This window comes from Muntiacus reevesi, chromosome 15 (assembly GCF_963930625.1).
Source record: "Muntiacus reevesi chromosome 15, mMunRee1.1, whole genome shotgun sequence".
NCBI lineage: Eukaryota > Metazoa > Chordata > Mammalia > Artiodactyla > Cervidae > Muntiacus > Muntiacus reevesi.
Genome location: NC_089263.1, coordinates 62,868,050 through 62,885,978, shown reverse-complemented (window position 1 = coordinate 62,885,978; position 17,929 = coordinate 62,868,050). Strand labels below are relative to the sequence as shown.

Sequence of the window (17,929 nt, the reverse complement as noted above, 5' to 3'; positions counted from 1 at the left end):
GGGAGCCGGCTCCGCCCTAAAGGCCGCCGCCCGCCGTCCCCGCCCCGCCCGCCGCGGCCACGCCTCGCGCACCGCCTACGTCAGGACGTCGCGCGCCCTCCCGGAGCGGCCACTGGCACCTCTCGCGGCGCCTACGTCATGGCGTCACGCATGCGCACAGGCGACCCCGGCGGTCCCCACCGCGACGCCTTCTGGGACTCGTAGTTCCAGCGCTGGGCGGAGCCCCCGCCGTCCCGTCACCTCGACCCGTGAAGGTGGGAAATTGGCGGGGCGCGGGGTGGGGTGGTCAGGGACTCCGTTCTGTCCAGTTCACTGCTGCGGTCTCAGGGAGCAGCACAGAGCCTGAGACACTACAACAATGTTGAATGGAGGAATGAATGAGTGCATAAATGAATGGTGTCAACCAGTTAACGCGTTTAGAGCGCTTATCTCTTGCTTGATGTTGTTCTAAGCCCTTAACCTGTGCTCTTTCTTTGAACGAATGAATGACTACGATGTGTCGAGCTAAAACATAGCTCTCTGTGTTTTAGAACACACATAGGGAGAGTGGGGATCTTTTTCAGAGGGGGAGGAGAGGAGGGGAGTGTCACATTGCTAGCCCGGAAGGAGGGAGATTGGGAGGGGACATTCCCAGCGCAGGTACCAGCTTCTGCAAAGACAGAGGCCTGACTGCAGGAGAGATCTACGGGAAAGCCACAGGAGGTGACACTTGAACCGTGGGGTGAAGCCAAGCTGTTGTGGGTCCCAGTTGCTAATGGCAAAATGATTACCCGCAGGAGGCCCCGAGGACCAAGAGAGAGACCTACATGAGAGCATCTGCATAGAACAGTGATGCTCCCCTAGCATCCCGAGCTGGCACTGTTTCCGAGGGTCTCAGCCTCGGGGGCTACACAAGGTCGGGGCTGCGGTGCCTGCTCAGTACGTCTGCCCCCGGCTCCCATCTACCTAGACCTCCTCTGGTACACCGAGATGACTTAAGGGCCAGAATCCATGCTGCTCAGTTCTTGGTTTAGAAGTGACAGTTATTATAAAGAGTGTTAATTGGCTTTTGAAAGTTCAAACTCATAGCTCTACTTTTTAAGTTGGGTGGAGGAAGGGAAGTCAAAGGCCCTATTTTTGTATCAAAATGCACAGTCAGAGAGCTAAGTCCTGATTGGTGGAATGACGATGGGCTGATTCGATTTCCCCAAATCATCTTTGGAAAACTGCAAAACATACAGTATGCCTATTCTTGCTCAATTACCGGGTGCCAAGTCTCAGGAGCTGCTGGAACATGAAGACTAATCAGACGGGTCTTTAAGCAGCTCATGGAAGAGGGGACAGGTTAATAGCCCATCCTCTCCCTGACCTCCATCAGTCCATTCTTTTTTGTGTGTGGAATTTTTAAAATTGAAGTATAGTTGATTTACAATGTTGGGTTATTAATAGCTTCATGTGTATAGCAAAGTATATATACACACACATATGTATGTGTGTGTATATATATATATGTATACGTATATATTTTTTGTTTCCGATTCTTTTCCATTATAGGTTATTACAAGATATTGAGTGTAGTTCCTTGTGCTATACAATAGGTCCTTGTTGTTTGCCTGATTTATATATAGTAATGTGTATATGTCAGTTCCAAACTCCTAATTTGTCTCCCCTAGCCCACCCCACTAGGGCTTCCCTGGTGGCTCAGATGGTAAAGGTAGGAGACCCGGGTTCAATCCCTGGATTGGAAGATGCCCTGGAGAAGGGAATGCCTACCCACTCCAGTATTCTTGCCTGGAAAATTTCATGGACTGAGGAGCCTGGTGGGCTACAGTCCATGGGGTCACAAAAAGTCAGACATAACTGAATGACTAACATTTTCACCCCACCCTGCTATTCCCTTTGGTAACCGTAAGTTTGTTTTCTATGTCTGTGAGTCTATTTCTGCTTTGTAAATAAGTTCATTTGTATAATTTGTTTTAGATTCCACAGAAGTACTATCATATGATATTGGTCCTCTGTCTGTCTTATTTCATACCAGTCCACTCTTGTATCACATGCCTGAACAGACCTCACTAATGTTCCTGGGAAAAGATAAAGCACCTTTAGTGAGTTTGTGCTGTGATCATAATGGTAACGAAAAACAGTAATGCCACCAACAACCAACACTGACGGTGCGTCATTACCAGGAACTCTGCCGAGGGTTGCTCCCTGCCTCGTGTCCTTTGGGGTAGGGCTGGGGTGGAAAAAGATCTATTAGGTGCAGGTTAGTGAACCCTGAATTGACTACACACCGTCTGAGCCCCAGAAACCCAGCAGTGACCTGGCAGATGGAGAGAGGCTGCTTGCAGCCTGCATGGTGACTCAGCACCACCCAGGAGACACACTCCATGGTACTCAAATGTCTGCAGCCTGGCTCCGAGCCAGGGCAACAGAGTGTCAGGCTCCAGAGGTGCAGCCCTATATGTCTGATGGCTTCAAAATTAAGTGTTATTTCTAAAAGGATGGAAATCAGAGGAACCTGAGTAATCAGGATCCATACATTGATCAAATGTGCTTGCATTTCTGTTTTCCAAGGATGTTTTCCTAATAGCTCAGTTGGTAAAGAATCCGCCTGCAATGCGGGAGACCTGGGTTCAATCTGGGTTGGGAAGATCCCCTGGAGAAGGGGAAGGCTACTCACTCCAGTATTCTGGCCTGGAGAAGTCCATGGACTGACTGTATAGTCCATGGGGTCGCAAAGAGTCGGACGCGACTTCTACTTTTTTTGTCGTTTAATAAATATGTAGTAAGAAGAATTGTCAGTGTTGATTGAGTGCCAGGCATTGTAAATTCCTTGTTCTGAGGGCTTGCTAGACTGCCCCACGCTGACAGGGGAGGGGGTATTTTTGTGAGATGCCGCCTTGGCCTCCTGGGGCAGGACTTCCTGGGAAGCTGACTCTTCGTGGAGGTGCAGGCCGTCCATCCAGGAGTGGCCTCTCCCCTTCTCCCCGGCATACTTGGTTTGCCATCTCCGCTTTCCCCTGTCCATAGTAGAATCTGCTTTCTGTTGGCAGTGGGCAGTGCGTGCTGGCGAGAGAATCCTTTCTAAGGTGATGGGGGATGGGAGTGACTGCTGGGCCACTTGAATTTTATCTGAAATTGGTGATGAACCGTTCCAGGGTCCATTCCCTGCCCTCTTGTACTGCCCCGATGGCTCTTCAGATCTAAGGAGGGGTCTCGCTCTCAGCCCCACCCTCCGTTCCCCTCCTCCGGACCCTGGACCACACTGAACTCTCAGCCCAAGCCCGGCTGGCCCAGCCCTTTCAGGTTCTGCGCCTGGGGTCCCTCTCTCCCCCGGGGAAATTCCACACTGGGCTCGCCCATTCATTCGTTCGTTCATTTCATGGGCCGGTTCCCAGCACCAGCAGGGCCTGGACCCACACGGGCGCGTGGTTGGTTGATGGCTGTGAAACGAAGGCCTCACGCCCGGGGAGCGGGGCCGGGTGGCAGCGGCGGCTGGTCCACAGGGCGCACGGTAGGTGTGGAAGCTCCCCAGCTGCTTGAGACCGGGCGGCGGCATCCCGGCGCCGGCGCGGGACTCCACCCACCGATCGCTCCCCCGGGCCGCAGGACTCTCTCTGATGACGCTCGGCCCAGCCTCCACCCCCTTTCCTGTCTCGGTGCCTTGTCTATCTCGCGAGCCTCGGGGCGAGGCTGGGAGCGCCCCGGGCTCCTGGCGAGGTTGGGGCGCCGAGGGGGAGTGCCCCAAAGGAGCAGGGCGGTGTCGTGGCGCCCTTTAGTGGTGCCGCGGAGGACCCGCACCCCGGAGCCGTCTCCCGCCCGAGCCCTCCTCCCAGCCTGCTGGCCGGGTCCATCCCAGGGATGGATGCCTCCAGGCTCACCTTCCCAAGGTCACCCGGGTGACCGATCCAGAGGCGCCAAGCGAGCAAGGGCAGCGACGGTGGGGGGGGGGGGGGTGGGGGGATGCCCGCCCGTGGTCCCGCCTGCATCCCGCCACCCATTGGTAAAGTTGGGGAAATTTGCCTCTAAAGGAGGCACTTCAGTCTCTCTCCTGAGCCCCAGGCCCTTTGAGAGGCCTCCCGCTACCCTGACCACTCCTCTCTGGAGGGACCCAGCCTCTTCTCTTACCTGAGAACAGTCCGTGTTCCCAGCCAAGGCCACTGCTCCCTGGGGGCGCTGGAGCCCACCCCCTCTCAGGGACATGGCCTCTGAAATTCTCCCCGCCCTCTCAAACATTCCCTCTCTCCCTCCCGACTCTCATCAGCCGTGTCCAGTCTTCCCCAACGCACCCTTTCTTTGAAAAGAAAGAAGAGAAACTCCTGCCACACCTCCTGCCAGCACGGCTTATGCTTTTCAGCAAAACTCGAAAATGAGTGTAGCTGGGGGCTGCCTCTCAGCCGCCCCCCGCCCCGCCCCCACCTGCAAGTGGTGCGGCGAAGATCACCAGATGGCCTCCACGTGGGCAGATCCACTGACCCCTTCTGGGCCTCCTCTTTCTTGATCCTCGGGTGCTGTGGACACAGCGGGTCTTGTGTGTCCTACCAACACTCCTGAGCCCTGTGACACTCGGAACAAATGTGCACAGTGACTCCCCACACCTTAGGAGTCACACCCGCTGTCGTCACATAGAGTGTTCCAGAAGATGCCTATTCAGCCAGCTTGGCTGAAGTGTCAAGACTTTATATCTGTGCTGCTCGTTCTATTGAGAGATACATTGAACTTTCGACGTATAACTGTGCAACTGTGTCTTTCCACACAGCTCAATCTGTTTTTGATTCCTGTATGTTGCAGCTCTGTTAATAGACACATAAACATTTCACGTGGTTGTGACCTTTTCATGAATTGATTCCTTGAACATTATGAAATGCCTCTCCTAGTCCTAGTGGAATTATTTGCTCTGAAATGTACTTTGTCTGATGTCAGCACATTCTCTCATCTTTCTCTGGATCAGTGTTAGTGTGATGTCTTTTCCATCCTTTCAGGTCAGTTCAGTTCAGTCGTTCAGTTGTGTCCGACTCTTTGCGACCCCATGAACCGCAGCATGCCAGGCTTTCCTCTCCATCACCAACTCCCGGAGTCCACCCAAATCCATGTCCATTGAGTCAGTGATGCCATCCAACCATCTCATCCTCTGTTGTCCCCTTCTCCTCCTGCCTTCAATCTTTCCCAGCATCAGAGTCTTTTCCAATGAGTGAGTTCTTCCCATCAGGTGGCCAAAATTTTGGAGTTTCAGCTTCAGCATCAGCCCTTCCAGTGAATATTCAGGACTGATTTCCTTTATTTTTCCATCCTTTACTTTTACCCTGTCTGCACCCTTACACACACACACACACACACTCTTAAAATATTTATCTGGGTGTGTCGGGTCGTAGCCATGGCCCGTGGGATCTTCCATGTATCAGGTGGGATCTTGCTCGCACACTCAGTAGTTGCAGCATGTGGGCTTAGCTGTCCTGTGGCTCTTGGGATTTAGTTCCCCTACCAGGGACTGAGCCTGCGTCCCCTGCATTGCAAGGCAGATTCTTAAACACTGGGCCATGGGGAAGTCCCTGTGTCTTTATATTTAAAGTGGGTTTCTTATTGGCAGCACATAGTCAGCTCTTGCTTTTTAAAAATCTGACAATCTGTACCCTTTATTTGGAGGGGGGCAGTTAGAGATATGGGGCTCCCAGGTGGTGCTTGTGGTAAAGAACCCGCCTGCCAGTGCAGGAGATGTAAGAGATTCGGGTTCAATTCCCGGGTCGGGAAGATCCCCTGGAGGAGGGCATGGCACCCCACTCCAGTGTTCTTGCCTGGAGAATCCCATGGACAGAGGAGGCTGGTGGGCTACAGTCCCTGGGGACACAAAAAGTCAGACACGACTGAAGTGACGAAGCATGAATGCATGCGTGACTGGAGATGTGGCTGGGTGAAGTCACCATCTTGATATTGGTTTTGTGTTTGTCCCACCTGATCTTTGCCCAGAATCGAGCTCCCGATTCCCCTCAATACCCGTTCGCAGAACTCCCCATCTCAGTGAATACTGCCTCCCCACCCCACCCCACCCTTGCTGGGGGTCCCTCGGTGCCTCTGAAACAGCTCCAGGCCCCTCCCACCTCCATCTGGTCCATCAGCAAATCCTGCCCCTCTCCCCAAATGGCTCCCAAATCCAACCACTTTTCTCCAGCTCTGCTGCCCTGGTTCAAGTCCTCGGGCCTCACCCAGGCATCTCCAGGCACGAGGGAAACCGTCTTTGTAAACACAGACTGGAGCGGTCAGCTTACCGCCTCGCGCACCTGTGGCTTGTCCATTTTGGCCCTTGGCTCTTTGCCCGCACTCACTTCCCATCTCGGCCCGCCTCAGCCCTGCTGAGCTCCTGTTGTCCTCAAGGCCAGCAGGCTGGCCCCAGCTTGAGAGTCTTCTCCTCTTTCTAAAACGCTCATCCTAACAGAAAGACTCAGACACAGAAAGCAAACTTATGGTGACCAAACGGGAGGGGTGGGCGAGGGGTACACTAGGGGCTGGGATTAACAGACTCACGCTACTATAAATAAGATAGACAACAGAGATTCTCTTCGTTGGGGTTGAGACCCGGGCGCCTCCAAGATGCCGGCTTACCACTCTTCCCTCATGGACCCTGACACCAAACTCATTGGAAACATGGCACTCTTGCCTATCAGAAGTCAGTTCAAAGGACCTGCCCCTAGAGAGACAAAAGAGACATGTTGTGGATGAAGCTCTCTATTACTTTAAGGCCAAAGTCTTCTTCAAAAACTATGAAATTAAGAATGAAGCCGATAGGACCTTGATATATATAACTCTCTACATTTCTGAGTGTCTAAAGAAACTCCAAAAGTGCAATTCTAAAAGCCAAGGCGATAAAGAAATGTATATACTGGGAATCACTGATTTCCCCATTCCTGGAGAGCCTGGTTTTCCACTTAATGCTATTTACGCCAAACCTGCAAACAGGAAGATGAAGTGATGAGGGCCTACTTACAACAGTTGAGGCAAGAGACTGGACTGAGACTTTGTGAGAAAGTTTTTGACCCTCAAAATGATAACCCCAGCAAGTGGTGGGCTTGCCTTGTGAAGAGACAGTTCATGAACTAGAGTCTTTCAGGACCTGGGCAGTAAAGCCAGCCTCGGGTGGACCCTGGCTCCACAGTCATGGGGAGCATTCACAGCAAGATGTACACAGTTCTTTGCCTTTATTTCATAAGGTTTTATACAGAGGAGAGAAGAGCGTGTGTCTTTACTTGAAGAGCTCTTTATCAAGAATTTGGGGCGGGATGGGTGGGGAAGAATGAATTGTTGCCTGGTGATTTGAAATGTCTGCAGTATTAAGCTGGTGCTTAATAAATAATAATAAAGAAATTTCTAACATTAAAAAAAAAAGATAACCAACAAGGACCTCCTGTATAACACAGGGAACTATATTTAATATCTTGTAATAATCAATAATGGAAGAGAATCTGAAAAAGAATATACATATATATATGGTGTTGCTGTTCAGTCGCTAAGTCATGTCCCACTCTTTGCGACCCCATGGACTGCAGCACGCCAGGCTTCCCTGTCCATCACCATCTCCCAGAGTTTGCTCAAACTCATGTCCATTGAGTCAGTGGTGTTATCCAACCATCTCATCCTCTGTTGTCCCCTTCTCCTCCTGCCCTCAATCTTTCCCAGCATCAGTCTTTTCCAGTGAGTCAGTCCTTCACATCAGGTGGCCAAATTATTGGAGCTTCAGCTTCAGCATCAGCCCTTCCCCTGGATATTCAGGATTGATTTCCTGTAGGGTTGATTGGTTTGATCCCCTTATAACTGAATCACTTTGCCGTATACCTGAAACGACAGCAGTGTAAATCGACTATATTTCAATTAAACTTTTTTAAAAAATAAAAATATATTCCTCCAGAACCCTAAAGGGTTCGCTCCTTCTCTTCACCAGACCTCCACTAAAGCAGGACCCTTTAGAGGAGCCTTCAAAATAACTGCTTGCCCCTGCTCCCCACTGCTCGCCCCTTTCTAATTGCTCCATTTTCCTTAGGAGCATGTTTCTCTGTATGAGATATACTTGAGATTCTTGTTCAGGGTCTGCGCCCCCAACTAGAATGTGATTCCACGCAGTGCAGGGCTTGCTCTGGTTAACGCTGAAACGCAGGGCAGGCCAGCGCCTGGAACTGCATTTTGCTCACCATGAGTGAGGAGGGAGCCTCTGAGGCCTGAAGAAATAGAGTGCTTCTGTTCCTTCCCGGTGAATTACAAGGTGATTCTAAAAAAACAGAAGATTTTTAAAGGTATGACTCAGCAACTGTTACTGAGAGCGTAACAGGCAGGAAGGCCAGGGATCTCCAAACTGAGGAAATAGGCTGCCAGTGTCTCTTAAAATTCTGTGTTGCTGTGACGACACCTGGTTCCACCTGAACTTAACTTTTCTCAAACTTTGAGCTAAGAAAAACCAATGTATTTTTCTTATGGAAATGTTTTTCTTAAGCTATGTTAATGAAACTATGTATTTGCTTTGGAATTTGCCTTTCTTCAAAAGGCTTCCACCTAAGACTAACTTTTTTTCTTTTCTCAAACCATGGGCTAATAATAGCTCCACAAACCAGTATTCACATCAATTGTTTTATGGCTGGTGGATGACACACCTCATGCCATCCTATCTCAAAAATGCATTTTTTGGAGAGGCGCCTGGTGAAACTCCTTCAGCCTTGAGGTGTCTCTCTTATCTGAGTAATAGCTTTCTAGCAGACATACAACAGCTAAAACTAGCAAGACGGGGCACTCCCCGTCCCCCTTCTGATGTCTGTGTCGGAAGCTTTCTCTGTCTGTTTTTCACTTTAATAAAACTCTGCTACACAAAAGCTCTTGAGTGATCAAGCCTGGTCCCTGGTCCCAAAGCTGAATCTTCTTCGGAGATCACAAATCCCACACCGTTCACTGTAAGCTATCATCACCTGCAGATACATCGAAGCCAACTTGTAAAGAAATGGTCACTCACACACAAAAAAGAAATGGTCAAGACACTTCCACGATGCTATGCACTAAGCACCCCTCCTGTCACACACACACTGTGATCTTCACTCTATGTCATTCCAGGCCTTTGGAGCTTAGCTCCATCCATGGTTGAAATGGTACCCATGATGCATTAAAAAAAAAAAATTTTTTTTTGAAATTTATTTGGCTGTGCTGGGTCTTAGTTGCAGCATATGGGATCTAGTTCCCTGACCAAGGCTCAAACCTGGGCCCCCTGCATTGGAAGTGTGGAGTCTTAGCCACTGGACTACCAGGGAAGTCCCCCACAATGCATTCCTTCATTTCCTCAAGACTTTGGAAAGGGGCAACACAAATACAAATTTCTAGATGTATGTTTATCAAAAGTCACTTTGTAGGCCATCTGGGGATTTGAGAGGCCACTTGTTGTGGGCTGAACTATGTCCCCCGAAAGATATGTTGACGTCCTGACCCCTGGAACCTCATGTGACCATATTTGGATATAGGGTCTTTGCAGATGTGATCAAGTTGAGATGAGGTCATTCTGGATTAGCGTGGGCCCTAAATCCAGTGCCTGGTGTCCTTATGAGAAGAGGGAAATTTGGACCCAGACACACAGACACAGGATGAATGCCACGTGATCGTGGAGGTAGAGACTGGAACGATGTGTCCATAAGCCAAGGGTTTCTGGCCACCACCAGGAGTCAGGAGGGGCCTGGAGCAGATGCTCCTGAGTCTCCCGAGGGAACCAACCTGCCCACACCTGGATTTTGGAGGTCCAGGCTTCAGAACTGGGTAAGAGCACATTTCTCTTGTTGTAACCACCCAGTGTGTGGTGATTTGCTACAGCAGTCCTAGGGAAATGAGTGCACCGCTATTCCAGAGACAGCTTCTTCATCTAACCAGAACACTGAATCCTGCATCGTGGAAGCTTCGAGACTGTGGGGTGGAAGGAAGCTAGGCATCCATCTGCAGAACATGAAGCTGTCTGAGACCTCCTGTGGCCGTGGGATAGATCACCCCCCTGCAAGTCTGTCACCGTGTCCTCTGCAAAGTAGAATGAGCCAAAGACCTGTGTGTCTGATGTGTCACCGGCCTGCCTGCCTGCTCAGTCGTGTCCGACTCTGCGACCCCATGGACTGTAGCCCACCATGCTCCTCTGTCCATGGGGCTCTCCAGAATACTGGAGTGGGTAGCCATTTCCTTCTCCGGGGGATCTTCCTGACCCAGGGACTGAACCCCTGTCTCCTGCATCGCAGGCGGATTCTTTACCGCGGAGTCACGTGGGAAGCCCAGTGTGGCACAGAGACGTGAGCTTTTGGCAGCTCCCTTAGGAGCGCTATCGCAACACGCTGCTGTCAGCATCTTTGTGCTGCAGTAGGTGATTCACTTGGATCCTGACACGGAGACAGTCTCGTCACTAAGCGGGAGGGACCTGCAGAGGGAGCTTCGTCTTCCGGGCCCCTGATGCCTGCAGCAGACACTGCAGGTGCAGGTGGCATGAGTGCGCGTTCCGACCCTCGTGAAGAGTTTACTGGAACGTGAGGTGAGGGATGCCCGGCAGCACGCTAGGTCTCTTGTCAGTTTCCTGGGATTTCCTTCCTGAAAGGTGATTCATGCTTCCTCAGACACAAGCTCCTGCTCCGTGCCCTCTTTCTGTTCTATCCATTTGTGTCAGCCATAAATACTAGGACCAGGTAGCAGTTTGGGGGGTTTGGGCTTTTTTTAATTTTTCATTTTATGTTGGAGTATGCTGATTTACATTGTTGTGTTAGTTTCAGGTGTAGAGCAAAAGGATTCAGTTATATCTATTCTTATTCAGATTTTTTCCCCATGTAGTCACTACAGAGGATTGAGTGGCGCTCCCTGTGCTAGACAGCAAGTTTTTTTTAAATTAAACTTTTTATGTTGTATTGGAGTATAGCCCGTGAACGAGTAGATCCTTGTTGATTATTTTATATCTAGTACCGTGTGTATGTTAATCCCTAATTCCTAATTTATCCCTCCCTACTCCTTTCCACTTTGGTAACCACCCTAAGTTTGTTTTCTATGCTTGTAAACCTGTGTCTATCTTGTAAATAAGTTCATTTGTACAAATGTTTAAAAATATTTTTATTTATTTATTTTTGAATTTCCCTGCTGCGCACAGGCTTTCTCTAGCTGTGGCTGGGGGGGGCTACTCTCTCGTTCTGGTGCCCAGGCTTCACATTGTGATGGCTTCTCTTTTTGCGGAGCACGGGCTCTAGGACTCCCGCGCTTCAGTAGGTGTGGTTCCTGGGCTTAGTTATTCCGAGGCATGTAGGATCTTCCAGGATCAGGGATCGAACCCAGATCTCCTGCATTGACAGGCAGATTTTTTACCACTGAGCCACCAGGGGAGCTCCTACCAATTTTTAAATTCTGCACATAAGTGATATCATTTGATATTTGTCTTTCTCTGTCTGACTTACTTCACTTAGGATAATCACTTATATGTCCACCCATACTGCCAATGGCATTATTTCATTATTTCATTCTCTTTTTTTTTAATGCCCGAGTGCTATTGTATATGTGTGCACATCCTCTCTATTTCTCTGTCATGGACATTTAGGTTGGTTCCATGTCTGGGCTGTTGTAAATAGAGCTGCAGTGAACACTGGGGCATGTGTGTCTTTTTGAAGTATTGTTTTCTCCAGATACAAGCCCAGGAGTGGGATTGCTGGATCATTTGGTAGCTGTATTTTTAGTTTTTTATTGAACCCAGGGGGAGACTTTTGAAATGATCTCCACACCATAGTCACAGAACCCAGTGGAGCAGACTGCACCACTCAAGCCCGGGGAGAGGATGGGTCACCGTTCCAACCACAGGAGGCTGTGCTGTGCTGCAGTGACAGAGGACACACACATCTCAGCGGCTCGAACAGCAGAGGCTCATTTCTTGCCCCAGATATGTGTCCACTGGGGGTTGGCTGTAACCTTGCCCCGTGTGATCTTCTGAGATCCAGGCTGAAGGAACAGCGTTATCTGGAGCACTGTCTGTGGTGTGGCCAGTTCTGGCCGCTGTAACAGAATACATTGACTGGGGGCTTAACCAACAAATGTTTACTTTTCACAGTTCTGGAGGCTGGGAGCCTGGGTTTGGGGGTGCAGCATGCTTGGGTTCTGGCAAGGGCTGTCTTCCTGGTTTACGGATGACTGCCTTCTTGCTGTGTCCTTACGTAGCAAAGAGAGAAATCATCTCTGTAGTGTTTCTTTCTTTTTTTTCTTGGCCACATGACTTGTGGGGTCTTAGTTCCCCAACCAGGGATGGAACCTGGGTCACGGCAGTGAAAGCACTGAGCCCTAACCGCTAGACCACCAGGGAATTCACTCTAGTGTGCTTTCTTTTTCTTTTCTTTTCTTTTTTTTTTTAAATAAGGGCACTAATTTCATTCATGAGGAATTCACTCTCATGAACTAATTTCCTCCCAAAGGCCTCGTCTTCAAATATCATCAGCTTGGGGGCTGGGGCTTCAGCATGTCCCCTGGGGCAGGGGCACAAACAATCAGGACAGGGGAGACAGTCAGACCAGAGCACCTGTTTTATGGCAGAAGGAATGACCTATGGAGAGAACCACATGCTGGCTCTTAGGTTTCTGCTCAAAAACGACATGGGTCACTTCCTCTCATATTTCATTGGTCGAAGCAAGTCACATGGCCAAGTGTGATGTCACCAGACAAGGATATGTAAACTCACAGAGAGGGGAAATGAAATGCTGCAGTAAGCAGTGAGAGGTGAAGGCAAAAGGAGTTCTGTTTCTAAGAAAATGAAGTTGAATTTTTTGGGAAGACCAGATAAAGGCAAGTCCCTAAAAATATTGTTGAATTACATTCAAGTCAGATAAGTGAAGACTCTGGGGAAATCATAAACATCTAGGATTCTGTGTATCAGCTGCTAACACAGTGCCTTTCAGCTCTCACACTGAAGAAACCAAGAAATTATACCCAGTCTATCACAGGTGTGGACTGTGCATGGAAGATGAGGAGGCATTTGAATGGGCATCTTCCCCAAACTAAAGGCTCCACAAACTTAAAAGCCATTGTGGACTCATTTAGTGTTCAGGCCAGGAAACAACCCACTCCAGGTATTTTAAGTAGAAAGGGATTTCGTAGAGGGAGTTGAGTGCTTACAAAAAGGCACAGACATCAGGGGCTGATCCAGACCTGTACTCTATGATCCTGCCACGACAGCTGTCACCCAGAAGTCAGAGCTTGTTTCTGTCTGATCACCCACACCATGAAGCAGGTGACCAGGCAGTGGGGCTTAGGTCCAGCTACTGCCAAAGTACATGTCTGCCAGAGTCTGCTTGACCCCCATTGCCCTAATCTCCTTGGAAAGATTATACCAAGGCTTGCATGGATATGTTCAATTGGTAAAACCTTATGTCCAACAGAATCCTAGCTGCAAGAGAGTCTGGGAAATGTAGGGTCTTTATTTTAGTGTTCCTACCTCGGCAAATAGATAGTGAGTTAAATGAGGGTTGAAAGAAGCTATGTAGCCAGTAAAATTGGCAAATACATGAATATTCTTTTATATGTAAATGTGTTTTTCTTTTACAGAGTTTAAAATAAGTTGTTTAAGGATGCAGACACTCCAATGATAAAATGTTATGATTCCTGGCTTTCACCAGTTTCTTCTTCTTGAAGAACAAGACCCCAATGCATCAGGTAATGAGGCATTAACATAATTCAAAATATACAAAAAGCTTGCTGGGTAATGGGGTGCCCTCAGGAGGAGTGCTGGGAGGGGAGAGCTGGCTGACTGCAGAGAGAGTGGATTTGACTCAGGGAACTATGGTGATAGTCAGAAACCTTGAACTACTACTTAATGATAAAGATAATCAAAGCAGGTAGCTATATATTTCTTCCTAATTGTAAAGGAGCTTTTTTCTTTCTTTTTTTTTTAAAGGGCAGATGCCAACAACTCTCTTCCAGAGGCAGTGCTGTCTCATCAGTTTGGAGAGACAAAGAAAGTGTCCCCTGGGCACACCTCGCTCAGAGTAGGTGCCCCACCACGTGCCCTGGAAGCCCACGGTTTCGTATCTCCAGCTCCTGGAACAAAGTTCAGCACAGAGCTGGGACGCTCTGAATATTTACTGAGTGAACAAATGCGCGATTATCCCTAATTGACAGCTGAGGAAACCAAGTCTCGGAGAGATTGCATACCTCACTGAAAATGACAAGGCTGGATGGTCATGCAGGCAGGCTACAGGAATGACATACTGGGCTGATTTCTCCGTGAGAGGGTAATATTTTGAAGTACAAGGAGTCTGATTTGCAAGGTGGGACTCTAAAAATGACTGCCCCAAGTTGAAAACATGCAAAACCACCTTAGTCAGTGCGTGGGGGAGGTTTGCAGGATACCATTAATATACTAAAAGCCACTGAAGTGTACACTTTAAAAATGGTTAAGGTGGTGAATTGTATGTTATGTGAACTTTGTCCCAATAGAAATTGTTTAATGAACAAGTGATAGAAAAAAAAAAATCAGTGGGGAAAGTGTGATTGTTCTATGACCTTCAAAACATTAACAATTTTCTTCTTGGTTATAATTACATAGGGAAATAAAAAATAGTACAACTAACATTTATCTAGTACATTCTAACTTAAAACACTAGAAGCACGGAGAATTAAAGTGCTCTGTTTCTTTGTACAAAGGTCACACAGATGCTAAAACTGGAAAGATCCAGAGAAGGTGAGCACAGTTTTGGCCAAAGGTGACACAAATTCACGAAGTGGTCTGACTTTTTACAACAGTGTGAGTGGACTTAATGCCACGAACTGTATACTTGGAGGTGGATTTTATAGTATGTGTCTTTAACCACAATTTTAAGAAAAACTTATCAGGAGTAGTTTGAAGAGTGCTTGCCCCCTTCTGACTGTATAACTGACGATAGGGAACAAGCCTCTTTTCTCTGCCATGGGGAACTGTCAATGTCCTTTCTAGATCTGGACCAGCCTCTGACGTGGCCTTTGCACGTTCAACGATTTGAAACATCTCTGAGTTCCTTTACCATGAAGGTTTTTATTGGCATCACTTCCTCAGAGTCTTCCTCCTTCTCATCACTCACCAGGTTCCTCAGCCGCACACTTCTGGCCCTGGAGCAGCAGCGGAATCCACATCTCCCACCAGTTCTTCCTTCTAGAATTGTCACATGCATACTAAGTCACTTCCTCCTCGACCCAGGGATTGAACCCACATCTCTTATGTCTCCTGCATTGGCAGGCAGGTTCCTTACCACTAGCGCCACCTGGGAAGCCGGGTTCACTCCAATTTCACTTTCAGCATCATTAGCAGTTTTTCACTTTCAGCATTATTAGCAGCTTTGGTACCGGTCCTGCACTTCCACCTTTTGGCCAACTCCCTGTCAGTGATACATTTTAAAAAATTTATTTATTTTAATTTATATATTTTTAGGTCAGGTCTTAGTTGCTGCAGGTGGGATCTCCGATCTTCACTGCAGCATGTGAGTCCTTTAGGGCAGGTGGCTCTTAGTTGTGAGATCTAGCTCCCCACCCAGGGATTAAATCCAGGCCCCTTTGCATTGCGGAGCACAGTCTTAGCCACTGAACCACCGGGGAGGTTCCTCAATTGATAGATTTCTGTAACATGTTAAGTGGGTTTGTCACAGAAGCCAACACAGCTACGCAGGTTGCGGGCGGTGGGAACTGAGGGGCAGGTGCGCCGTGGGCGAGGCTGTGAAAGCAGCGCCGTGATGCGCTGGTGCAGGCTGAACAGCCCGCAGCGCAGCTTGCGCTTGAGGCAGTTACTCACGGTCACACACTGATATCCGAGCCTCGCCGCGGACTGCTGTTATTTAACTGACCCACAGGAACTAGGATCTGTGCCTGTCGGAGCTGTGTAAGCAGCGGCCGCCTACCTTGTCACTTTCCTTCCCTCTTCCTGCTCCTTCGCCCCCTGCAAGTGGGAGCCAGCCTGGGCCCCTTGCCCCAGGATTGAAAGCGGAAGGTACCTGTGGGTATTTCAGACTTTGGTTTTTCCCCTAAGTCCCAGACAACAAGAATGTAAAGAAGAGGAAGGAAGAACTGGTGTCTCCCTTGTGGGCAAAGTGTCCTGGAGAGGTGGTGGGTGATGAGGTATCCTGGGCTGCGGGGAGAGGTAGGTGAGGGTGTCCAAGCCTGCTGCCCACAGGCCCCCAGAGAGCAATGCAGGGAGGTGCGCTCAGGTACAGGACCCCCAACAGGCTCAGCAAAGCAGCCCTCGAGGCTGGGAGCAGCACTGTGGCATAGGATCCAGGGGCTGCGGTGACTGGTGTGGATGGGTGAGGAGTGGCCAGCAGGTCCCATCACCCCCAGCCCAGGCCCTGTTCCTGTGGGAGTCCTGACTCAGGAACGCGCAGAACTCTGGAACAGACTCCGTGGAATCGTGGGATGGGAACTGGGGTCAGAAATTAGGCTGTTACAGAAGATGGAGCCAGTGGAATGGCCCACACACACGTTTGTGGCCGGACAGTCATGCCTGTGACAAGCATGGCTGTGCATCATGAGCTAGCCTGACCTGATGGCTTCATCTGATGTCCACAGCGTTGGTGAGATAGCTTACTATCACCGCAGTTTGAACACAGGGTGAAACAGTCGAAGGCAGAAGTAACCTGCTTAAGATCGCATAGGTAGCAAGACCATAGGAAGAGCTCAAACTCAGGTGATACTGCGCATGCCTAGAGCCCTTTAACCATCAAGACAGTGTGGGCCATCTCCACCCCCCCCCCCCACCGTCTCTAATGTAGCACCAAGCACAGAGGGGCTGCCATTGCTCCCTCTCTTGCCCAAACATCCCCCAGCAGCCGCTCTCTGAGCCTCCACTTTCCATCTGTAAAATGGATCACTGGCCTAGAGTGGCAGCATGGTCATCCAAATATCTGCTCGGAGGGTTAAGTATCCAATTGTTCACTTTGACAAAAAGAGTTTCCTCCTTTACTTCAAGGGATGGACACATCTTACAGCCTCCCCCCGCCCCCGACCCAAATCCCCAGTGGGACTCCCTATCCGGTGAGGTGCAGAGCAGAGGGCATGGTGTCCTGCTAGCTGGGACTTTGTCGAACCTCAGTGCAACAATCCCTTTTCAGCATGAAGGCGGAGTGGACATGTCCACAATTTTATTGACAAGATAAAACCCCAATTTGGCCCTGAAAGTGACAGGACATAGTGTTTCATCAGCAAACACATACTATTTCCTTGACCCCAGTAGATGCTGGAATCCCCTGTTCACTGCTAGTTGGCCTTCTTTAAGTCTGACAATTGCTGTTTCTCTATCCTAAGCAATTTTGTATTTATTTTCTAAATTGAGCAAGAAGGGGCCGTGGTTAAGCCACTTAAGCTCTCTCTACATCTGTTCCTCGCCTGTGAAGACATGAGATGCTGTGTTTAGAAGCACGTTGCCCAGTATTGCCTGGAGAAACTGTGCCCTGTAACCTGGAGGGTGGGGGCTGGTGGTACGTTGAAAATGGGCTTCTGGGATTAAGTGAGGTTGGGAATCCCTATGCTAAACAAAGCTTAAGGACAGGACTTTTCCACAGCATGTGAAATCTATGCAAAAGCCACGTGATTCTCTAGGGGGCAGGGAGGTGCGGTGTTCCCCAAATTACTTGGCTAGGGTACGTTTTGGTGGAACTTGAAATCAAGCCAGTGTGGGGCTAGAGACCTCCAGGCGACGCATGGAGCACCCCGGCCCAGAGCAGACCCAGGTGCTCAGTAAACCGGGGCCGCGTTTTACACAGCAGGAGACCAGCGGCTCCCGCTGACAGTCCTCAGTTCCACCGGATGGACTCCGAAGACACCCACCAGCATCGCTCGCAGGCTTGTTGAAGGATACCTTTCTTCCGCTACTAAGCTGCCTTTGGAGGGGTTTGGAATGTGAGGCTGGCATGGCAGGGGGTGGTGAGCAAATTCTGGTTCTGCTGCGATCCTGGTGCTGCCACTACCAGCTGCGTGA

At 49.4% G+C, this 17,929-nt stretch overlaps 1 long non-coding RNA gene and 1 pseudogene across 1 annotated transcript; both read left to right on the top strand.

Annotated features, from left to right (window-relative positions):
• Positions 1 to 121: 121 nt before the first annotated feature.
• LOC136147237 (uncharacterized) lies at positions 122 to 14,541 on the top strand. Its single transcript, XR_010659126.1, has 3 exons — positions 122 to 254; positions 13,537 to 13,644; positions 13,886 to 14,541. It is a non-coding gene; the product is annotated as an uncharacterized lncRNA (long non-coding RNA).
• LOC136147359 (actin-related protein 2/3 complex subunit 3 pseudogene) lies at positions 6,531 to 7,209 on the top strand (annotated as a pseudogene).
• Positions 14,542 to 17,929: the final 3,388 nt, after the last annotated feature.